Here is a 25,331-nt window from a genome sequence, read left to right on the forward strand (position 1 = left end):
GGACGTGTCATTGATGTCGGGATACCTGAAATAAAATGAGGCAAAATGTAAGCGTGATTTTCCTTATTAGGGAAGAATTGAGATGTTTCTTTTAAAAAATGGCACAACTTGGACTTAGAAATAGAAGTAGACATCCAAATGGTAGATGATATGGAGAGGGTATTTCTAGCAGGAAGTGAAACAGAAGCTGAACAATGAAGTCATGGAACCACATATCTCCAGAGACCCATGAGTACAGTTAGAGTGTGGTGTCCAAGAGCTGACACCTTGAGGAGAGTGGCAGAGGTGCATAAGTCTGATGGTGGAGTTGTTGACCTGCCAAGCTAAGAGGTATTTTAGCCTTTAAGCTGGCCTTGGATGTGGATGAGGATGATTGCATACATGCCTCAATTGCAGTCTCCAAATGGAGGAGTTTAAACAGCAGAAATTTATTTTGTGCAGTTCCAGAGGCTAGAAGTCCAAGATCAAGGTGTTGGCAGGTTTGGTTTCTTCAGAGGCATCTCTCCTTGGCTTGCACATGGCCATCTTCTCTCTATGTCCACACATGGCCTTTTCTTCTGTGCACATGTCACTGACATCCCTTTGTGTCCTAATGTCCTCTTTTTTATAAGGACACCAGTCGTATTAATTAGGGCCATTACTAGAAATCTCATTTTAACTTAATTACCTCTTTAAAGCTCCGCTCTCCAAATGCAGTCACATTCTGAGGCACTGAGGGTTAATGGCTTCAACATGTGAATTTGGAGGGGACACAACCCATCCCATAACAGGACACTACTAAGTTTTTCAATGTTACAGAAACTAAACCTGGACTAAATTCATGGATGGAAAGATGGAGATGCATATAAGAAATATGTTGGGTCTATACAGTTCTGAGGCTTCTGTCTTGGGTGAGAAGGAATAAGGGGTGAATTCACTGAGACAAGTAATTCAGAAAAGAGGCAACAATTGGAGGGCACAGACAATTTTTTCATCTTTGACTAGGTTGAATTTTAGACACTAATTTTTTGAGAGAAGTTGCCTAGTATATAATTGGCTAGGTGAAGTTGAAGCCATATCATGCTTTAGACTATACTTATATTTAGCAATCTTTTCTTAATAGGGGTTCCCAGGTGGTGTTAGTGGTTAAGAATCCACCTGCCAGTGAAGAGACATAAGAGATGTAGATTCGATCCCTGGGTCAGGAAGATCCCCTAGAGGAGGTCATGGCAACCCACTCCAGTATTCTTGCCTGGAGAATCCCATGGAGAGAGGAGCCTGATGGGCTACAGTCCATGGGGTTGCAAAGAGTCAGACATGACAGTGACTGACACTTACTTTTCTTAATAACTTCATTGAACTCCTTCTGGTAAATGGGCATCAACCAATTATGCATAGGAACGAGGGAGCTTATGGGAGGAGAAAAAGCCACAGATCTGTATAAGGTTTCAGGAAATGTTTGCTTCCACCAATATTCATTGCTCTGCAGAAACCCTTGCAACTACCTTGACTCAGTTTCTCATGATGTATTGTATCAATCACACTGAAAGTAAAAATATTTATCTTTCACTCATTGTGAGGAGTAAATGTTCCTCTTTTAGTAGAAGTTTCAAGTAGAATCAACAAAACTCACAAACAATGATGAGGAGTTTCAATATAAGAGACGTTTTTAAAACTTGACAGGCTAAACCTTTTGAAATAGCAAACGTTACCAGAAGGACTGACTGCTTGTTACAGGTGGCTGCCCTTCCAAATGTGACATTGGTAAACAAAGCTGCATTTGAACTACAGCAGAGAACAAGGGTCACAAAAATAACATTTTTCCATGAGATAAAGGTGGGATAGACAGAAAGTATCAATTTTGTTTAAGGGCAAAAATGTCATTATTTGATGATGAGTAATAATTGTAGCTTAATGTGTGAACTATTATAGAATAGTTGATATAGAATCTTTATAAAAATATCTCGACATCTTATTTGTTATATTTCTTAGAGGTAGTTCAGATACCCTCAGATTAGATCAGGGGTTCCCACCCTAGGTGATCTTGCCCACCATGGGGCATTTGGCAATGTATAGAGATGTTTTGTTTTTTGTTTATCACAACATGGGAGGGAGAAGGGAGCTTTGCAGATGTTTGTTAGTGGCTAGTGGGTTAAGCCATGGATGCTGATAAATATCCTGCAATGCACCAGCAACACCTCAATAACAAAGAACTATCCAGCCAAATGTCAATAGTGCAAAAGCTAAGAAATCCTGGGTACATAACAAAACAAGTACCATTTGCCTTAAAAAGTCAAAAAAAAAAAAAAAAGTCTTCTGAGTTGACTTTCAAGTTTGGATCAAATTTCTCCTTAAGTAATTACTTGATGGAGTGGTAGTGGTGGTGGTGTGTGTATGTTTGTGTGTTTGTGTGTATTTGCTTGTTGCTTTTACTGTGGTTATTATTGTTTTGAACTGCATTTCATATCTTAAGCTTCTGGGTTTAGGTGTTGTTGTTCAGTCATTCTGTAGAGTCCGACTCTTTGCGACCACATGGACGGCAGCACGCCAGGCTTCCCTGTCCTTCACCATCTCCTGGAGCTTGCTCATGTCCATCAGCTTGTGATGCCACCCAACCATCTTGTCCTCTGTTGTCTCCTTTCCCTCCTGCCTTCAGTCTTTCCCAGCATCAGGGTCTTTTCTAATGAGTCAGCTCTTTGCATCAGGTGGCCAAAGTATTGGAGCTTCAGCTTCAGTATTAGTCATTCAGTTTAAATGGAATTGAGCTGTATCAGTATTTTATTTCTTCAATCTTATTTTTACAGATGTACGTTCAAATAATCAGAGATTTTTATAATCTCAAAACTGTTATGATTCTCAGAATACAAAATTCAGAGTGCCATTGAATACCCATATACATCATTGAAGTTTGAACGACTATATAGTCCACTGTCTATAAACTCAGTGTCTTTCTCTTTTCTTTAGTAAGGAGACATTAATGTGGTATATTTGTATATTGCATTATTATTTATAAGATATTTTAAAATACATTTTCCCATTCAGTGCTTATAAACCCAGTGTCAGTTACTTCTTATTGTAACCTTTTTAAAAATGAAAAGATGGGCAGATAAGAAAAACATCCCCAGCTCCTCTTGCATATTGACTTTAAAATCAAAGATTCATTAGTTCATTTGAATTCAACAAATATTTACAAGGCTCCTTAAATGTGCCAAGGACTGTGATAAAGTGCTAAGTTCTGAAACTAAAGCCAGAGTCTGTTTTGAATCACATGAGAAAAATTTTAACCTCTCAGAATTAGAATTTGGGTTCTTTGAGAAATTCTAGAATCAGAAAAAGATTCATATATTTTAATAGAATAATGTTATTCACTCTTATAGGGTTGTAAGAAGTGGAAAGTAAGCATGGGGGTGCAACAAATGATTTATTGCTTAATATCTTTATAGTGGGAAAATTCTGAATTTTTGAGTGTCATATTTCTGTACCTAAATGTTTTTTCCTGATTATACTGACTGTGGATTATGGATCAGCAAAAGAAAGCAGTTGTACTTATAATCATACACCTCTATAGGATTATAAAATGTCAGAGTTAGAAGAGTTCTTTGAGTTACCCTATTTAATCTCCTCCAGATCAGAGGGGCCCAGCCACCTCTTAAGTCTGAGCCAATTACTAGGATAGCTTAAAGCACAAAACCTCAGATATCTTGACTCCTAGATGGGTAGACTTTTGCACCAAATTTCTCATATGCTTTCCTCACAGACCTCCTTGTTTGATGACAAGTAGGGTGACTAACCAGTCTGTCTGACACTCATTTTAGCGCTGTAAATATTGCATTGTGGGGAACCCCTCAGCTCCAGCAAACTGGGGCAGTTTGTCACCCTAAATTAACAAGACACAAATACTTGTTAGATGGATAAGTATTACTGATGATACTATTACGTCACTTGCTAGTTTTCTTGCTGAATATTCACCAAAAATGTGCTTTTGTTTCCATTTAACCAGCATGAGGTCAAATTTTATAGTTTAAGCCTCTGTTTAGTAGTTTGCTTAAAATCAGTCCTTCCTATCTCCATCATTGCTGGTTAGCTTTACCTTTTAGTCATTTTCCTAATTAATGATTTCATATTATAATGATACTGCTTTTTACTCATTAGGGAGTCTTTCCTTTAGGTGGTGATGGTTTAGTCCCTAAGTCATGTCCGACTCTTGCAATCCCCTGGACTGTAGCCCACAAGGATCCTCTGTCCATGGGATTTTCCAGACAGGAATACTGGAGTGGTTTGCCATTTCCTTCTCCAGGGGATCTTCCCAATCCAGGGATTGAACCTGGGTCTCCTGCACTGCAGGCAGATTCTTTACCGACTGAGCTACCAGGGAAGCCTTTAGGTATTACCTTTTAAAATAATGAAGTATAGTTGACTTACAGTATTATATTAATTTCATGTTTACAACATAGTGATTTAATATTTTTATAGATTTTATTCCATATAAAGTTTTTATAAAATATTGACACATTCCCTGTGCTGTACCTTATATTCTTATAATTTATTTATTTTATATCCAATAGTCTGTAAGTCTTAATCCCCTTTACCTATCTCGCCTCTCTCTCAATCCCTCTCCACTCTGAGTCTATTCATGCTGTTGCAAATGCAAATTTTCACCCTTTTATAGCTGAGTAATATTCCAGATGTGATATGTATGTGTGCATGTATATACACACACACACACACCACATCTTCTTTATCCATTCATCTGTTCATGAATACTTACGTTGCTTCTATATCCTGGCTATTATGAATGCTTCTATCACCTTCTAGCATTTATTTAGCCTACTCAAATATTTTCTGAATGACCACTGGTTACCTGGAATGGAAGTCTGTCTACAGTCAGAGTTCTATAACATGTGACAAAATAACACAAGGGGTTATGGGCATGTTGAGTAGGAAGTGGTAGGAGATCCTGCAATATCTCCCCTATATATGAGGTATGTTTGCTACCTTAGACAAATGTCACTTGCTTAACATGTCCTGATAACACTAGAAGTAAGGTCCAAGTCTATTCATTAAGCGTAAGTCTTTGACCTCTTTGCTAAGAGAACCAAAGTTAATTCCCAAAGTTTGTAAAATCCTACTTTCAGTCTCTAAGTGCTTAAAAAAGAGACAGATATTTTCATTGAAATGTGAAAATTTTCCATCTTCTTGATTTATGGCAGTAATATTAAGTTATTTATCTGAGGGTCTTAAGAATTTTTAACTCATGATGAGCTACTGCTTTACATACCAGCGAGTGGCTAAAAAAAAAAAAAAATCAGGCAATAACAATCATTGGTGGGTATTCAGAGAAATTTGAACCCTCCATAAGTTGCTGCTAGGAATGTAAAATGGTGCAGCCACTTTGGAAAATAGTTTGGCAAGTTTAAAAAAAAAAGTTAAACATAGATATTTATATCACCAGCTATTTTTTGCTCCTGGGTCTCTACCCAAGGAATTAAAAATTCTTGTCTACACAAAGACTTGCACATAAATGTTCATAATAACTAAAAAGTGGAAGCAACTCACAAGTCCATTGATTGGTGAATGGATATGCAAAATGTAATATATCTGTACATTAGAATACTATTTGCCATAAGAAGAGTGAAATCCTGAAACATAATGTTGAACCTGTCGGTTGAAGCTGAAAAACACTGTACTATATGAGATACCAGGCACATGAAATCACATATTGCACAATCTCATTTATATCCAATGTCCAGAAAAGGCAAATTTGGAAGGACAAAAAGTAGATTAGTTGCTGTCTGAAGCTGGACATGTGAATGGAGAGTGACTGCAAGTGTTGTGATAGACATTTCTACAATTAGAATGTGGTGATGGTTGCACACCTCTGTGAATTTATTAACAACTGTTAAAATGTGTACCACCTAAAAGGTGAATTTTATGGCATGACACAAAACAGTATATCTCAATAAATTCATGTCTTACAAAGAAAGTATATTCACCTGAGTTAACTCTTCTTGAAATAACAGATAAAAAGGACAGCATCATTTAAAAGACCAAGAAAATTTGAGATTGTGGGTGGAGGGATTTTGTGAAGTCCTTGTTTTTTTCCCCTGTGGTTGTTATTTTATGGAAAGAATTGAACCTGTGCTAACTGGCAGACATTCTCTGTCAATACTTTTTTGGATGGTATACATTCTCTTTTCTCAGTCTAGTTCTCTTTAGTTCTCTCACTCTTTCTCATCACTCAGTAACTGTTTGGTGGCATTTAGAGCAAGGGAATGAATGTATTTTCTTTATATAATTTGGAAAAGAGTTTCAGACCCCCCCTATACAATGAGAGAACAAAAATTGAGGAGAATCCTCGTACAATAATAAGATTCCTAGAACCTTATCCAGAAATAACTACATCTCTCATCCTCTCCTCCGTCCATTGAAACTACCTGCAGTGAGAGAGAGATGAGTCTGGATTCCACAATCAGACTCCAGCAGAAGAGACATGAGCCATCCCAGCCCACCTGCCACAGGCAAAGCATGGGCAGAGGCAGGAAGCGGTGTGTGGTAGACAATTGAAAGGGCAAGAAAGAGGACAACTGATTAAATTTTGGGATGAGATTTCTTAAGATGCCTGTCTGCTTATCACTTTTCCTTGAAGTTTTAAGACAAATCTGGCTCCCACATGGGCTCTCCCTCTCCTCCCACTGCTACCCAGCCACTCTGGCCCCCTACCCACACCCGGCTCATTTTCCATCACAATACCTGGAAGTCAGCCGTTTGTATAAGTGAGGGACCAAATCAAAGCCATCAAGTGGAATGTGTAGGTTATTTACAGATTGTTGCTGAGCAAATTTAATCATTGGCCTGCTGTAACTCCATCATCATTTCCCTTGACAAGAACATCACAGACTTAAATTTTGCAAAGGAGGAAGAAGTGGCCGTAATCCAACTATAACAGTAACAGCCAATTCTGCTGTGATGGGAAGAGGCGCTGTATTAGTGCCAATACATTAACCAACTTTCCAATTGCAGTGGGGAAACCAAGTGCCATTACAATTCCCACAGCACTCCTCCATGAAGGTAACAGAACTGTTTGAATGAGCATTCCTTTCCAGCTCTGCTGGAGTGCGTGTGTGTGAGAGAGCGAGCGAGCGAGCAAGTGAGCACAAGTGACTGGTTAAGACTTAAGAGTAGGCGTGAGGGCTAGACATTTCTGAGCTGTTATTTCACCTCTAGTTGTGTGACCTCAGGCAAGTCAAACAGCTACTATGAAACTTGGACTGTATTTGTAATATGAGAATAATAATACCACTCAGTTGAGTAAATAGGACCACACATTCTTTAACACTCTTCCCAACAAGAGATGAGGCCTGTGAATCTAAGTGGGCTCCGTGACTGCTTTGAATGATAGAATATGGCAGGTGATGAATATGGCAGATGATAGAATGATAGAATGTGCCAGTTTCTGAGCAGAGGCTTTAAAAGATGGTCAGCATCTACTTCCTGACTTGGTGGGAGTTCCGAGGTGCCATTTAAGAAGTCTGATTGTGCTGAAACTACTAAGCTAGAGAGGCTATCTGTCAGCATCTCAGTTGACTGTCCCCTCAAGTCTCATTCCTCCAGCCGTCCCAACATACCGGGCATGGGAATGAAGCCAACTTGGATTCTTCAAATGAGCCTGACAACCAACCCAAAACCCTGAGTGACCTCAATGGACAGCTGTGGAGCAGGAGAATTGCCCAGCCAAGCCTTGTTCAGGTTCCTTGGCCACAAACTCAGGAAGTATATTAAATTCATTGCTGCTTTAAACTGCTAAGTTTGGGGTTATTTTCAACAAATAATCAAAAGACCTATCACAAAGCTGTTGAAAAGATCATATGGGACAATGAAAGTGTTTATTAGATAGTAGTTTTTAATGCTATTTTATTTATCATGATGATGATAGTAAATAAAAAGGAACATAGTCTATCCTTGTCTTAAAAAAAAACCAAAACTGACCTCTTTTAAATGATTTAGAGGGCTAAAATCTTCCCTGACTAGTGGCTTTCATCTATAACAACAGATGAGACATAAATATGTCTGGAATAATCAGAGAGTCACGGACATCAGGCACTAAATACACATTTTCTCACGTAATTTTCATAACAACCTTATGAGGTGACTGTGATGGGTTTATGTCTTAACAGTGGGCTCAGACAGGTTGAGTAACTTGCCCAAAGTTTCACAGCTAGGAAGTAATGGAGCCCAAATCTGAACTCATGGCTGACTGCCTCCAGTACAGAGACATGGCCTGAATTGAGTAGGACCTTGAAGGACATACAAGTGTAGACAGAAGAAGGAAAGTCTGGAGGCTTCATACAGATAAAGATGTCTACATTGGGAACGATGAGGAGGTGAGCTGTAGTGTTCTCTGAAGAGCAGGAGAAAATGAGTTCCAATCAGCAGAATCTTATTCTCAGAGAGGAAAGCAACATCTAAATCCTGACTTTTCATCCAAAAGTCGGCTCTGATGAAGAAGGGTGTGGTAATGGGCCTGGAAAGGGAAGCTGGGTGCTAGAAATCAGGGTGAGAATGATTGAAAGCGCCAGTGTTGCTTCAGGACTTGCTGTTTCTGCTCAAGTCTGACTTTCATCTCCTCTCTTGGCTTTCAGCAAAACAAATGCTGGCAGAGAACAAAGACTGCTTCCTTTAGTGCCTGAGGGACACAGCCAATACCAAAGTTGACGAAGAAACAGATTGGACTTGTCAGGGTGTCTTCTGAATTTCTTGCTAAATCATTGTAGTCCATGACCTAAAATAACCCCTACATTGAAACTTGTGGCCTGTCCTTGACTTCAGTCCTCTGTGAGCAGCAAGTTTCCCTGCAGCATCTTGCAGTTCTGAATTGGGTACAGGGGGTGGAGGGTTCACAGCTGATAGGAACAGAACTGCAGGCTTGGTAGTATACCCTGGTTTACTTCTCGGACCACAGAGCCTCACGCTGCACTGGACTCTTCAGATGACTCACCTCATCCCCGTGCTCTGACTTCCCATCTTCCCCAAGTACCTTGACCTTACAAATAGCATCATATTGATTTCATCAGACTTTCTTCTTTACCCTCATGGTCACAAAAGTACACAAATCTGGAAGTCTCCAGCTTCGGAGCAGTAGCTGGTTACAGCAACTAAAATAGAAGCACAGACCATCCTGAGCAATTGTGTTAACAAAGTGAAAAGAAAAGAAGTCCAGCTAGATTAAATAAGTACTCAGAATTAAAGCAACTTTCTTTTCTCTGGAGTTTCTCCTAGAATATCATCTAGAATGAAGGATATGGCCTTTGTAATGCCCTTTCATCTTAGATTTGTTGAAGAAATAAATCTACAACACAAAGAATTATTGTTAATTCAAAGTAGTAGATGTTACAAAGTAAAAATTAGATCTGGAAATAAAGCCAATTTAAAAGGATAATCTGCAACAGCTCTTGAAAGTAAGTCACTCCTTACTTCATCTGTAGCATAGCAGAGGAGCTCGTTTGAGGAGAGTGGAGACTGTGGTAGAAGATCTGGGCTTTGCTTTCTCTTGTGAAGTTCTGCTGAATTTTGCATTCCAGGTTTTATAATATCTTGTCAAGGATCTGCAATCTATTTTTCTATGTAGAGGGAAAGCCTTACATTTGTGGTCTCTTCTGAGAATGCTCATTGCCGACAGCAAAATTCAGCCTGTTTGTTCAGTTCTTCCATTTTCGTGATTTTCACCCCAGCAATTCAGCACACTATGCCGAGTCAGATGACGAAAATATATAGGTACTACTAAGTTCACTTCTCATTTCCTGGGTCACTTTTTTTCTTGTTTGCCAGTAATGTTTCTTGGTAGTAGAAAGGAGAAGTGAGAATATTGTGAGACCCACTTTGACAATCTAGAACCTTCTGTTTCTTTCCATTTATGGAATAAATAATGTCTCTTTTTGTAGTTGCTGCTAATGATTTTTTGTAAAGATTCAATTAATTAATTAGTTTGTTTTTAGCTGTGCAGGGTCATCTTCTTTGCTGCAGGTGGGCTTTCTCTAGTTATGGCAAATGGAGCCTACTCTCTAGTTGTGGTGTGCACGCTTCTCATTGCAGTGACTTTTCTTGCTGTGGAGCATGGGCTCTAGGGTGAATGGGCTTCAGCAGTTGCAGCACAAGGGCTTCAGTAGTTGTGGATCATGGGCTTACCTGCTCCAAGGCATGTGGGATTTTCCCTGACTGGGGATCAAACTTGTGTCCCCAGCATTGGCAGGTGGTTTCTTAACCACTGGACCACCAGGGAAGTCCCACTAATGAGGTTTTTGTTGCAGTCATAGATGACATAGCTAAAAGGTTGAGGAGAAAGAGTCTGTGATCCATGTTTACCCACTTACCCTTATATGAAACTATCAGGTCCTATAATTTTAAAAATTCCCCTCCAAATCATCAAACAACATTATTACCTAATAATTAATTAATTGCTGCCCATTCAATAAATTCTAGCTATTTAGTGAGCTTTTCATTTTGGTGACTTTAGTTTCCACATCAACCCTAGAAAGCAGCTGCTGTTATCATCCTACCATTTTGCAGATAAAACACTTAGGAACAATATGGCTCATTAACCTTCCCAAGGTTAATCAGCTAATGCAAGATGGGACCAGGATTTGACCCTATGCATTCTGGAATGTGTGCATGAAACCTTAAGCACTGTGTTGTTTTCCTTCAAAAATTCAGAAGGATGAAAGAATCAGCTGTGTTCCATCAAATATTGCCATCGCCAAGTGTGCATCTTTGTGTCAGAACCCAGTTTTATCCATATTTGGCCCATGCATTACCTATTTTTCACTTTAAGTGCTCAGACGTTGAATGAGGGGTAGATTTACACATGTGATGGCAGCATCATTGTAGAGACTTTCAATATCTGTGTCATGGTGGAGTAAGCCATACTTCTAGGTCTTCGTAGGCCTGCACTGATAACAGGCAGTGTCTTCTGTTTTAAAAAAAAAAAAAAATACTATACACTACTGTCACCCTCTGTATGAAAATAGTCATTATTTATTTGGACTTTCAAGGCTTTATCTCTCTAGTTGCTTTGGAGAAGAAGCATCTCATTGTCCTTAGTGCATTACTTTTCACATTCTGTTTTCCCAGGTGCAACACAGATGCCTCATTCTGCTGGATTCCTGCATATGGGTCAGGAATGAGTTATTCTTTGGTGAGTAAATGAAAGAAGAAAGATAGAACCAACAGCAGTGAGCAGAGATAACTTGTGTTTGTTGGCCCCAATGGCCTTCTTAGGATATCATTTCAGAACTTTGGCTAGAGCAGTGGAAAAAATAAATGAAAACATGAGTGAGAGTTTGAGTCATTCTTCTAAATAAATAATTGTTCCCATTCCTTCTCTCAACCAATATGTCAGCATAAAGTCTCCCTTGACCCAGGAACAAAGAATTATATTAGTGATCAGTAAATGCATCACACTCAGAAGAAAAATAAATGACATAATGTTCCAGAGAGAACAAAAGTCATCTGAGAATTGGGGCGGGAGGGTGGTCAAGGGACTGACTGATTACATATGGCCGACATCTCATTCCATGGGTGAGTCACACTCTCTACTGGTATCAGTGCTAGAAGACTTTTATTAGTTAACATATTTCAGAGCTGAGTGTAGAAATAAGCCAAGATGTTGTTCTATGGTGCAGGTCCTGAATGAATTCTGAAATGATTGTTTAATATTATTTAATGAAGAGTGAAATCAAAGAAAAATATCCAGTGCTCTTCCTTTTTATTTTTTTATAGGTTAAGAAAGGAAAAGATGAACCATGCACTTTAGTGGCTCTAGACCTAGTAGGGTGGGGGGATGGGGGGCTGTTGATTCTGAATCATAAAGCAAAACTTCCAGGTGGCTATGTTTTAAGGAACTGTGATTTATACTGTTTGTATTTGGACAGGAATACCTCTCCTGCCAAGAAAACATGAAGAGGGGTTTATGTGTGGTATTGTTTAGGCTGTGGAGACAAGAGAGTACATTAAAAATAATTTATTTATTTGGCTGCATCAGGTCTCAGTTGTGGCATGCAGGATCTTTGTTGCATCATGTGGGATCTTTTGTTGAGGTGCACAGACTCTCTAGTTGTAGTGTGTGGGCTCAGTAGTTATGGCATGCATGCTTAGTTGATCCATGGCACGTGGGGCCTTAGTTCCCCAACCAGGGATTGAACTGACATCCCCTGCATTGCAAGGTGAATTCTTAACTCCTGGACCATGAGAGAAGTCCCAAGAGAACAGTTCTTAAGTGTGCAGCATTGATACTTGCCTGTGATGATGCACTGAGCTCTGCTGCTTAGCGTGCCATCCTGGATCACTTGCTTAAGTTCTCTGAGTTTCTTTGTCATTAAAATGGATATATTAATTCATAGAATTGTTGTAAGGATTATATAAGCTAATAGAATATCTGGAATAGTCATAGTTTTTGGCACAAAAAGCATTCACTTATTGTTAATGACAAAAATTATCATCTTGTGACTGTCTCATACTTGGGACCTCCCCGCTCAGAGATGTCATCCAGACAGAACATAGGCAGTTTGGAAGTGACTACTAGTGCCCATCAGATTCTTGCCCCCAAAAATCTCTTTTTCCATGTGCTTTCTCCTTCATTTCTTGACTATGCCCTGTGCCCAGGTCTAGCATCATTGTAACCCCAACTGTGAATCCTTGCTGAAGTCTTAAACCTCTCAGAGCCTCAGTTTACTCATCTGTAAAATTTACTCAGTGCCCATTAACAAATTAAAAATAGGCTTACCTCTTATGTTGCCCCTGAGTCTAACCCAATTTTGTCTTTTAAAAAAGTAACAAGTTAGCAGTCTCTGATGTGAAAGAAAGTGACATCAAAGAGTCACTCTACTTCCCTAGACCACATCTCAGCCTGAAGGCTGGGAAAGGGGTTCCAAGGACTGTCCTGTTCAAAGGCATTTTCAATGTATTTCATGCTACCCGTGAGGTATGCAGTGCACACCTGCCTCTTAGGATTATTTCTCAGGTTACAGGGAAGCTCAGAAAATTGCTATTTCTTGACCTAAAAGGAGGTTAAAACACTTTCAGTGGAAATCGATTCACTTTAAGGTATTTAGCACTGTTCATATTTTGTACAAGTCTCTATGACAGGGTTGGTTTCAATTGGCACTTTATGCTGCAGTTGTAGGAAGACCATCACAGAGAGAGTGGAATCTGAATTGAGTGTTTAACAAGATGGGCTATTTCCTTTGTTTCAGTTCCAAGATAGAAAGGGAACATGCCGTAGACCCCCAGACTGGCTGGAGATCCTGTGAACTTTATACACTTCTGCTCCATAGATGTGGCAAAGTGATTGCTGGAAAAATAAAATTAATTTTTCCTGCTGCCTTTATTTTCCCTTTGCTAGAGGAATTAATGTTACATGTGGTCAAATAGCATTATGTACAATGAAGGAAATGAAGTGTGAGGGAATCATTCAATAAAAAATGATAAATCATAAAAGATCATTTAGAGAAAAATGCTGTTAGCAAGAGTTTGAGAAGTATGAAGATCTTTTTTCATAGGTTTTTAGGAAGTGCTATCACAGGAAATTGCACCATTTATACAGTTGTTCTTCTCTTCCTTGAAAAGATAGTGATACATTTCAAATGGAATTAAATAAGAAATGAGGCAGGCTGTCAGTCACCACCTGAGACTGGTTGGGGAAAATTGCTTTCTGAGGAGACAAAATATGACCATAGTCATGACCAACAACTCAGAAAACAAAACCCCAGTTATGAGAGTGATTTCAATGACGAATATGTGACCAGCGAGGAATAAAGAATGCCAGGATAAGATAAACCAAGGGATGAGGAGGATGTCGATCAATGGGAACCTTCATGCACTTCTGTGGTACAGCTATTTTGAAGAAAAATTTGGCAATATTGAGAGAAATTGAATATGTACATATTGTACATATGCCCAGTAATTGCAGTCAAGTGTGTATGCCAGTTTTTGGCCTAGTAGAAAATTAGCCTCTTATCAAGAAGGAGAAAGCAAGATGAACAATAAACAAAATTGTAGTCATTTTTGCTGCCTTAGAAAAACCAAGATATAAAACTATTCATTTGCAGACATTCTTCCAATTCCTTTTCTATGTGGATATTTGCATTTGACATTTATACATATATGAAATATTTTTATCTATTATTTTAGAATATGATGGTGGTTTTCTTAAACACAAGTTCTGCTGTCAAGAGCAAATTACATACTCCTGCCTCTAGCTAAATATAGAATGATATCTAATATGTGTGTACTATAGGACTGAAAAGGAACAAGCAAACCAGGGATAAGAATCTCTAGCAGTGGGTTTACTTCTGCTGCTCATAATACTATGACTCTAAGCAATTAATTAAACTGCTCTGTGACTTAGTTTCCTATTTTGATGAATTGGGAAAATACCACCTTGTATGTCAGGGAGATTGAAGACTTTTTCATCTAGATCTCCCTATATACTACATGTTGAAAGTTTCATGATGGATTTTCAAGGCAAAAAGTATTTCCTCATTCCATGTTTTATTTTTCATGTGTTCACTATTTTTTCCCTTAGTTTTCAACTCTTCTCTATTTTGTACAAGCATTCTATTTTAATATTAGTAACGTATATATGATATCCTTTAAAGCCAATCGAAGTTCAGGAGCCAGAGCAAGAGAATGGAGGGAGGGAAAAAGAAATTTAGGCCCAAATATTTTCATTATATTCTTTTAAATTAAAAAATTCTTTTAGATAAAAAATTTTAAAAATTATTCTTTTAAATAAAAAAAATGAAGTAAAAAAAATTCTTTTAAATAAAAAATATTCTTTCAAAAAATTAAAAATGATTCTTTTAAATTTTAAAAAAATTCTATTAAATTTGTTTCTCTTACAAACCCAGATGAGTTTTAGGAGAAACTGGGAAAAAGAAAAATTTGTCTTTGATAACTTCCTTTTCATCTTTTCTTTCTTTTCTTCCCCAAATCTGATACTACTTCTCATATATTGTAACATAGTTGGTGCTTTGCTGCCCTAGGACCAGCACTGTGTTCACTGATACACTCATTTATCTATTCATGAAGTATTCATTGAATATCTACTAGGTGGTCAGCTTATATTAGGCTCCTAAGATCTTATATCAAATAAAACAAACAAGTCTTTCTTTCAAGACATTATATTTTCTGGGAGAATATAGATATTAAACACATATATATTATGTGAGGCATTGCTCAGCAATGAAATTGATGAAGCAGAATAAGAAAGTAGGAGAATAAAAGCAGTAGTGTGGGATGTCATTTTATGCAGGGTTATCAGGAAAGGCTTCTCTGATAGGTGATGTTAGAGAGGACATGCATGTGGAAAGAATATTCCAAGCAGAAGGAGCAGCAAGTGTAAAGCCTGAGTCAGTTGGAAGCTTGACATGTACAAGAACCAGCAAAGAGTCTGGTATGACTGGAGCAGAGTGAGAGAAGAAAAAAGAGTGGAAGTTGAGGCAGAGAAGTAATAAGTGGCCAAATAATGAGGAGTGTGGGGGCAGAGGCCATTGTATGAACTTTGGCTCTTTTACTGACTGGTGGGAAGCCTTTGGAGAGTTGAGCAGTGTGGTGACGTATCTGACCAAATTTGATCAATTTCCTTGACTGTAGTGCAGAGATTGAGGCTTCCCAGGTGACACTAGTGGTAAAGAACCCGCCTGCCAATGCCAGAGACATTAGAGATGCGGGTTCAATCCCTAGGTCGGGAAGAGCCCTTAGAGAAAGAAATGGCAGCCCACTCTAATGTTCTTGCCTGGAGAATCCCATGGACAGAGGAACCTAGCAGGCTATGGTATATAGGGTCGCAAAGAGTTGGACACAGACATGATTAAAACAGCTTCGCATGTAGTGCAGAGATTAGACTGTAGGGGCATGGTACTCAGTAGTTCTGTTCAACTAATGGTAGGATTACAGTTCCTGGCCCTGTTGTAGGTGGAGCCATTTAGCTAATATTGATCAATGTATTGCAAAAAATATGAACATGATTGACTTTTAAATCAAAGAATTTGATTTCTGTGTGTGAAATTGTATTTTGCACTGCAGCTGACAGGAATCTAGAGAGTGACTGCTTTGTCATAAAGAGTGAAGATCACATGAAGCAGAGCACCTGGCTGACTGGCAGTGAATGTAAACTGTGAGTGACAATTAAACCATACAGTTTGAAACACTGATCATTTGAATTTAAGGTAGTTAACTGGTAACTCAAAGTAGACTGCTGCCATAACTAAAACCAACCAAACAAAAAATACTGTCTTAGAAATGGGTGTGGACACCAAGACTTTAATCAGAACCTGTAAGGATGATAGATCATGGTTTGCAATGACAAGTTATGTGATAAAGTTTTTGATAGAAAAGTCAGATCAGGTAACTAATGAATATGTGGCCCTAGGGAAAGACACTGGAAAATGAAATGTGAGTAGTGTATGTTTTTTTTTTTAAATGTATGCTATTGAAGTATAGTTGATTAGTAGTATATGTTTATGGATGTTGACTACTTTTCATAAAATATTATACAAAGAGTTGACCTTAGAAAAGAATCTCCTGATACGTAATCATGAATGAAAGGAATTGGATAGTGTTCTTAAGTTTGGCAATATGTGGAACTGGAAGGCACTCACTTTCAACAACAAATAGTAAAACTAAAATTAGAAATGCTTTGAGAGATAAAATTCAATTAAAGTTGAGATGTGTTGCAATAATCAAATTGAGACTGTAGTTGCCCACTCACTGTGGGGCAAATGATTTCATTTGGAGAAATAGTTAGAAAAGGAAAAAGACTGAACATACAGCTCTTCTATAGAAGCTAATGAGCCCAACGTAATCACCACCAGCTAAAGGTAAGTGGGTAAAAAAAAAAACAAATATAGCAAATTAAGAAGTCTGTCAAGAAAATGAAAAAACTGAATGAGGCTTCTGGCTCATGAACTGACTACCATCAATCAGGTAAGAAGTCTACTAAGCTTTTAAGATTGTTTTACTGTCAAAGAAACCATGAACTAGGCTATATTGTCTTTGACTGTTGGAGACCATAACTCATGAGTCCCTAACATCCTACAAGCAGGAAATAGAATATAAAATCTTTGCCCCAAGGTTACCAGTGTCTATTTCAGCTGTGGCCAAATAGAAAACTGGAAAATGTAGCTCCTTCCAGAGAGTGGAGCCATGAGTCTCACAAGGTTTTTTGGTTTCCTATTCTTTCTCTTCTCCTCCTTCTCCTTCACCTCCTCCTTCCTTTCCATCTTTGTCCTCAGTAGGACCAGCGCTTGGATCTGAAATCAGATTTGCTAGGCTGGAACTGATATATTGAAATATTTGTTGCCATTTCCTTTTCCTCAAGGTAGATCCCAAGGAACGGCTGAAGATTTAGGTCTCAAGTCACCATTATAAGCTTCTGGGAACATGAATCTTTTATCTCTTACCCAGTATTTCTCAAGCATTAGCTGTAAATTATAATTACCTGTACTCTTGGGGAAAAAATGCTGATGCTTTGTGACCTTCTGGCTTCTGGACTTCAGGTTCTTGATATTTTTAGATATCTCTGATCCTATTTGATATTTCTCCCTGTTATAAATGAAAAATTCCCACATAAGTCCTACTTGGGCCCTGACAAGAAAGAGAAGGGTGAATTGGGATAACTGAACTGCACAAGTAGTGAAAGTTTTTGTCAATTGCGTCATCTCAGACAATTGATAAATTTTGTTGGAGGGAAATAGAGAAAAATTGAAGGAAATGAACCAAATGTGCCACTTTTGTTGGGTTAAGTTTGAAGGTTTCTTTTTTTTTCATCAAATGAATGTATGTTGCAAGCAAGCAATCAAATCCCTTTAGTCTTTATTTTATTAGATACATTTTCACATCTGCGTTGGCTAACATCTACTCACTTTGTTATGAACTTGAATATTGACTAAGTAGTAATCAAATGTCATGGTGGTTCCCCATTCTCCTGTCAATTTCACAGTAATAACAGTTACCATATTTTCCCAAACTTATTTGTTCTGCATCTGGATGGCACGGACTGTTCTTTCCTGCTAGGCTGCTGCTGCCACTTGCCTTATAATTTGATTCTGTGTGTGCAACTCTCTCATAGCTACAACCCCAATCATATTACTAAAATTCCCTAGGTTCTTTGTTTTTATTTCAAGTCCTTCAAAGGACAGAATGCCTCATACATATATATTTTATCACTGTTATTTATTTACTTTGCTTTATTTGGTCACTCTTCAATCAGCCAAACATATATTGAGCACTTACTTTACACAACGTGTATGTTCTGAGTTTTGGAGGCATATTAAGATGAGAAAGATGGAATCAAGGATGGGAAGCAGGTTCCAATCTGAGAAGGCTAAGGGTGTGTGAATGGTTAACACAGCACATGTATTTTTGTATGACTTCACATGATACATATTATGAATATAGTATTTTTCACTTAGCTATATACTGATTGATGTATATACTTTGACAGTAACGCAGACAGAATGCAAAAAGTTGGAAGTAGCTGGCTCAGTATTGGCACATTGATATTTGGGATATACTAGTATCTCGAGTTGTGGAGTAGAGACACTATGCAGAAGTGATAGTTTCCCATTTCATTTGCCTATTTACATACTTCATATATTCATTAAGGATTGTATTCTCCCAGAGCAAATCTGTAAAGGAAAATGACCCTGAAGGAAAAGATATCCATTTTTGCTTGACCTATGTTCCTCTCTTCTAATGGGTATATGGCCTCAACTCTGCAGTAGATTCTGTGGATACTGATAGAGCATTTGAACATAGTTACTTAGCTTCACAACTTTAATCCAATCTAAGCTTCACAACACTGTGTATGGAAGGCATTATTCCTGTATAAAATCTAAGTAGAAACATCATGCAGTGTAAATGAGTTTTGTAACATCCAGCATATGGCCATGCCATGTTTTGAGCACTAATGTCTTGACTAAATGTTCAGTGGCCAAATGCATGCCAAGTGAATAATGAACTATTGTGAGAGCAACAGGAAGGGAAATATGCTTTTCTTAGTCCATCTCACCACTGTACTTAGTGATACTCCTATGCTCAACTTTGATGTATTATACAATTCTGAGGAGCATATTAACCAGGAACACAGGGAGAATGATGCTCTGTGCCTGGGTGCTCATACACCCTGTTCATGCAGGGTGGACTACTAAACTCTAGAGTAGTAGTTCAGCTCAGTTACTCAGTCATGTCCAGCTCTTTGTGACCACATGGACTGCAGCACGCCAACCCTCCCTGTCCATCACGAACTCCCAGAATATACGCAAACTCATGTCCATTGAGGTGGTGATGCCATCTAACCATCTCATCCTCTGTTGTCTACTTCTCCTCCTGCCCTCAATCTTTCCCAGCATCAGGGTCTTTTCAAATGAGTCATATCTTTTCATCAGGTGGCCAAAATATTGCAGTTTCAGCTTCAACATCAGTCCTTCCAGTGAACACCCAGGACTGATCTCCTTTAGGATGGACTGGTTGGATCTCCTTGCAGTCCAAGGGACTCTCAAGAGTCTTCTCCAACACCACAGTTCAAAAGCATCAATTCTTCAGCACTCAGATTTCTTCACAGTCCAACTCTCACATCCATACATGACTACTGGAAAAACCATAGTTTGACTAGATAGACCTTTGTTGGCAAAGTAATGTCTCTGCTTTTTATTATGCTCTCTAGGTTGGTCATAACTTTCCTTCCAAGGAGTAAGTGTCTTTTAATTTCATGGCTGCAGTCACCATCTGCAATGATTTTGGGGCCCAGAAAAATAAAGTCAGCCACTGTTTCCAATGTTTCCCCTTCTATTTGCCATGAAGTGATGGGACCAGATGCCATGATCTTAGTTTTCTGAATGTTGAGCTTTAAGCCAACTTTTTCACTCTCCTCTTTCACTTTCATCAAGAGGCTCTTTAGTTCTTCATTTTCTGCCATAAGGGTGGTGTCATCTGCATATCTGAGGTTACAGATATTTCTCCAAGCAATCTTGATTCCAGCTTGTGCTTCATCCAGCCCAGCGTTTCTCATGATGTACTCTGCATATAAGTTAAATAAGCAGGGTGACAATATACAGCCTTAATGTACTCCTTTTCCTATTTGGAACCAGTCTGTTGTTCCATGTCCAGTTCTAAATGTTGCTTCCTGACCTGCATACGGGTTTCTCAAGAGACAGGTCAGGTGGTCTGGTTTTCCCATCTCTTTCAGAATTTTCCACAGTTTATTGTGATCCACACAGTCAAAGGCTTTGGCATAGTCAATAAAGCAGAAATAGATATTTTTCTGGAACTCTCTTGCTTTTTCGATGGTCCAGCGGATGTTGGCAATTTGATCTCTGGTTCCTCTGCCTTTTCTAAAGCCAGCTTGAACATCTGGAAGTTCACGGTTCAGATATTGCTGAGCCTGGGTTGGAGAATTTTGAGCATTAGTTTGCTAGCATGTGAGATGAATGCAATTGTGCGGTAGTTTGAGCATTCTTTGGCATTGCCTTTCTTTGGGATTGGAATGAAAACTGACCTTTTCCAGTCCTGTGGCCACTGCTGAGTTTTCCAGATTTGCTGGCATATTGAGTGCAACACTTTCACAGCATCATCTTTTAGGATTTGAAATAGCTCAACTGGAATTCCATCACTTCCACTAGCTTTGTTCGTAGTGATGTTTCCTAAGGCCCACTTGATTTCACCTTCCAGATGTCTGGCTCTAGGTGAGTGTTCCCACCATCATGATTTTCTGTGTCCTGAAGATCTTTTTTTGTACAGTTCTTCTGTGTATTCTTGCCACCTCTTCTTAATATCTTCTGCTTCTGTTAGGTCCATATCATTTCATTTATTGAGTCCATCTTTGCATGAAATGTTCCCTTGGTATCTCAAAGTTTCTTGAAGAGATCTCTAGTCTTTCCCATTCTATTATTTTCCTCTATTTCTTTCCACTGATCACTGAGGAAGGCTTTCTTATCTCTCCTTGCTATTCTTTGGAACACTGCATTCAAATGGGTATATCTTTCCTTTTCTCCTTTGCTTTTTGCCTCTCTTCTTTTCACAGCCATTTGTAAGGCCTCCTCAGACAGCCATGTTGCTTTTTTGCAATTCTTGTTCTTGGGGATAGTCTTGCTCCCTATCTCCTGTACACTGTCACAAACATCCATCCATAGTTCATCAGGGACTATCATCACATCTAGTCCCTTAAATCTATTTCTCACTTCCACTGTATAATTTTAAGGGATTTGATTTAGGTCATAGTTGAATGGTCTAGTTGTTTTCCCTACTCTCTTCAATTTCAGTCTGAATTTGGCAATACGGAGTTCATGATCTGAGCCACAGTCAGCTCCAGGTCTTGTTTTTGCTAACTATATAGAGCTTCTCCATCTTTGGCTGCAAGGAATATGATCAATCTGATTTCAGTGCTGGCCATCTGGTGATGTCCATGTGTAGAGTTTTCTCTTGTGTTGTTGGAAGAGGGTGTTTGCTATGACCAGTGCGTTCTCTTGGCAAAACTCTATTAGCCTTTGCCCTGCTTCATTCTGTACTCCAAAGCCAAATTTGCCTGTTACTCCAGGTGTTTCCTGACTTCCTACTTTTGTATTCCAGTCCCCTATAATGAAAAGGATATCTTTTTTGGGTGTTGGTTCTAAAAGTCTTGTAGGTCTTCATAGAACCATTTAACTTCAGCTTCTTCAGCATTACTGATCAGGGCATAGACTTGGATTACCATGATATTGAATGGTTTGCCTTGGAAATGAACAGAGATCATTCTGTCATTTTTGAGATTGCATCCAAGTACTGCATTTCAGACTCTTTTGTTGACCATGATGGCTACTCCATCTCTTCTAAGTGATTCCTCCCCACAGTAGTAGATATAATGGTCATCTGAGTTAAATTCACCCATTCCAGTCCATTTTAGTTTGCTGATTCCTAGAATGTCAATGTTCACTCTTGTGTGGCACTAGAGTGGTGAGTGGCTGAGAGGAGATACCCCCTGTCCAAGGTCAGGAGCAGCGGGTGGGCTTTGCTGCAGCAGCCGTGAAGAGAGACCCCCAAGTCCAAGGTAAGAGAAACCCCAGTAAGATAGTAGGCACTGAGAGAGGGCATCAGAGGGCAGACAGACTGAAACCACAATCACAGAAAACTAGCCAATCTGATCACATGGACCACAGCCTTGTCTAACTCAATGAATCTAAGCCATGCCATGTAGGGCCACCCAAGACGGCGGGTCATGGTGGAGAATTCTGACAAAATGAGGTCCACTGGAGAAGGGAATGGCAAACCACTTCAGTATTCTTGCCTTGAGAACCCCATGAACAGTATGAAAAGGCAAAAAGATAGGACACTGAAAGATGAACTCCCCAGGTCAGTAGGTGCCCAATATGCCACTGGAGATCAGTGGAGAAATAACTCAAGAAAGAATGAAGGGATGGAGCCAAAGCAAAAACAATACCCAGTTGTGGATGTGACTGGTGATAGAAGCAAAATCTGATGCTGCAAAGTACAATATTGCCCTGGAATGTTAGGCCCATGAATCAAGGCAAATTGGAAGAGCAGTTGTTGGTGGATATTTTAACTCCACAGAGCATTTGAAATTAAGATGTCTCTTTGTAACCTGCAAATCCTAAGTACTCAAATTTCTCATCTACATTGTTTATACAGATATGTTATAAATGGATATGTGTGTTTTTATAGATGTAAAACATATGTGTATGTATATGTACTTATATGTGTAGAAGTGTATATATATTTGGAGGGTCTGTTTCTTAAAACTAAGTTATATAGTCAAATGCAAAGAGTATATTTAACTCATTTAAAATAGTAATATATTTATTCAAAGTTTTCCAGCTGCACACAAATATTTGTATAAATTCTGAGGCTGCCTATGATACCTAAAATGGAGGTGAAAAACAGCTTATTCTGGCAACTTGAGATTCCTGGAAACTTGACTTCCTCTCAGATTAAGGAAATGTGTGTGCTCTTGTAGAAGTGCTCAGTTCATTTTCTGCTCTGATATTTTGTATGTGATGGCTGAATCTTGAAAAAGTATGAGCATAGAGAGGCGAAAACTGTGCTGCCAGACTGGGCAGAAACTGCTGATATGTCCAAGCCAGAGTGATTGTATGTAATGAGATTCTTTTTTTTTTTTTTTTTTTGGTAACTTGCATTTAGATATGAAGTGATAATTATGGAAGTTCTTCTCTTATTGTTGTTTTGTATTCACAAATTCAATTTATAGAAGACTGATGTTTCACCTATAGAATTAGATGGGCAAAGGCTTGACTCTGGCTCCCCTTACATAGTTTGTTAGCAATATTGATTTCTTTCTACAGGGGAAATGGCTGGACTTTGCACCCCCCCTTGGATAGGAAAATCAGACCCCCTGATAAATTTAGATAACATAGGTGCTGCTATGTCTCCATGACCAACTTGACATTAGGAAACAATGAATGGTGTAAAGAACTTTAGAATTTAAAGAATAAATTAGGGGAAACATAGACTGGCAATGTATTTCCTGATCTCCCTGGTGCATAGGCTGAGAGAAATTGATCCCTTGTGAATGGACTGTGGATCATCATGTGTTGAGAAGGAGTGGAAACCTGGAGAAAATTGAGGAAAGATATTGGATCACAAGGTCTTTGTAAAACCCAACCCTTTATGTTGGTCTTGGGCTAACATATTTTCAGAGTTCAATAGAAAGAATGCCATGGGATCATATGGAATGTGACCACAGATATAAGAACTTTTATGGACTAATTGATGAGTTGTTGCAGAAATTGCTTTTTCTCTTAAAGTCCTGCCTGATTTTGATTTATTCCTTATTGGTTCTGAGTTGTTTTAGATTTGTCTCTGATACTGTTCTACTCCATAGTGTAGAAATGTTCTGGAGAGCAGCTTTCTATCCAAGGGCTATAATTTCAGCACCACTTGCATTTAGGGGTGAATATATAAATAGATCTCATCAATGTAATGAAAACAGAATTGAATTGTTACTTTTTGGCCAGCCAAGTGTATCATCACCATATTTCCTTGTTCCTGTTCTGCTGATTAGATACTGACAATTGTGAGGGCTCTTTTTTCAAGACAGAAGGAAACTTAATTCCCAAATTAGACTGAACACCAACATGTAGAAACACACAAATAGTCTGTTAGAGGAGGGAAAAAGCCCAAACTTCTGTTTTGATAGCCACTAAATATTTGGGTTTATTTGTTGTAGCAGCTAATATTACCTTAACAAAATACAAAAGAAATATTTGAGTTACTATTCTGAATAGTGGAATTAGGAGTTAGACTGCCAAGGTATTGTGAATCGGAGTAGAGAAAATGAGAGCACTAAATTTGGAAATTTAGCAATGAAAATGATAGAATCATGAACAGCTAGAGGTATCTAGAGAATCAATACCACCTTCCAGTATCTTCCAACCAAATGTGAAAAAAAGAATTCCTTCAATAATGTTAATATTTACTGTAGTGAACTAATTTTAATTTTGATTCAGGCATCTATGATATTGACTTGTTTGGAAATCAAACCTAATCATGAGTCTCAATTATAACAGAAGAGTTTCCTTGTTTGAATTTTAGGCAAATAAAATAATCATTTAAAATTTTAAATGCATTTAAATGTACCAACAAATTTCTAGCTCTAAGACTAATTTCTCTTGGAATAAAATATTTTTTTATGCTGGTTCTCAAGAAAGGCACTCTAAAAATTTCAGTATCAAGTCATCTGTTTTTAAACCTTCATTTAAATATACTTTTATTCTACTAACCAAATATTAAATATATTTATGGACTGTCTATAGCAATTGTTGGGGCCAAAGAAACACTAAGACTTTTCCCCAAGAGATAAAATATCTATGAAGTAATACACTCTACAGAGAGTTAGTGGAGAAAGGAAGCCAATGCTGATAAATATAACACTGTCCTTTCTCTAAAGGAAACAGTTTTGCTTTGAAGGCTTCAGGTTGCTACAGGTGCTCAGTCTGTTTTCTGAGCAAGGACTGAAGAAATAATGGGTTTGACTGTTGCTGTGAAAATTATACACTTCCTCCCAAGGGTCTCCTTGATTTTGATTTTTGAAAGTGAGTCTAATGAATTTTGGGCTTGGCTCTCTGACCATTACTGTCTCATAGTTCTCACTAGAAAAACAAAGTGGGAAAAATTAAGCCAGTATTTATTTAGGGAGCAGAGGAGCGAAGTGTTTAAATGTCCTGTTCTTATTATAAATAAAGACATAAATTTCATGCTGGAAATTTGGAGAGTCAGTTCATTTCAGTCATCTGGTCCCATCACTTCATGGGAAATAGATGGGGAAACAGTGGAAACAGTGTCAGACTTTA

At 38.4% G+C, this 25,331-nt stretch overlaps 1 long non-coding RNA gene across 33 annotated transcripts in view; it reads left to right on the forward strand.

Moving 5' to 3' along the window:
- The window catches only part of LOC145512531 (uncharacterized), a 1,082,988-nt gene that overhangs the window by 476,388 nt on the left and 581,269 nt on the right, over positions 1–25,331 (forward strand). For 25 of the 33 annotated variants that reach the window (XR_014058600.1, XR_014058596.1, XR_014058586.1 and 22 more), the window contains 2 exons: positions 11,104–11,167; positions 16,057–16,875. This is a non-coding gene — a long non-coding RNA (uncharacterized LOC145512531). Of the gene's footprint in view, positions 1–11,103; positions 11,168–16,056; positions 16,876–25,331 lie in introns of those variants that run through there. The other 8 variants (XR_014058616.1, XR_014058634.1, XR_014058638.1 and 5 more) reach the window with 1 other exon arrangement.

This window comes from Giraffa tippelskirchi, chromosome 1 (assembly GCF_054371585.1).
Source record: "Giraffa tippelskirchi isolate mGirTip1 chromosome 1, T2T-mGirTip1v1.2.pri, whole genome shotgun sequence".
NCBI lineage: Eukaryota > Metazoa > Chordata > Mammalia > Artiodactyla > Giraffidae > Giraffa > Giraffa tippelskirchi.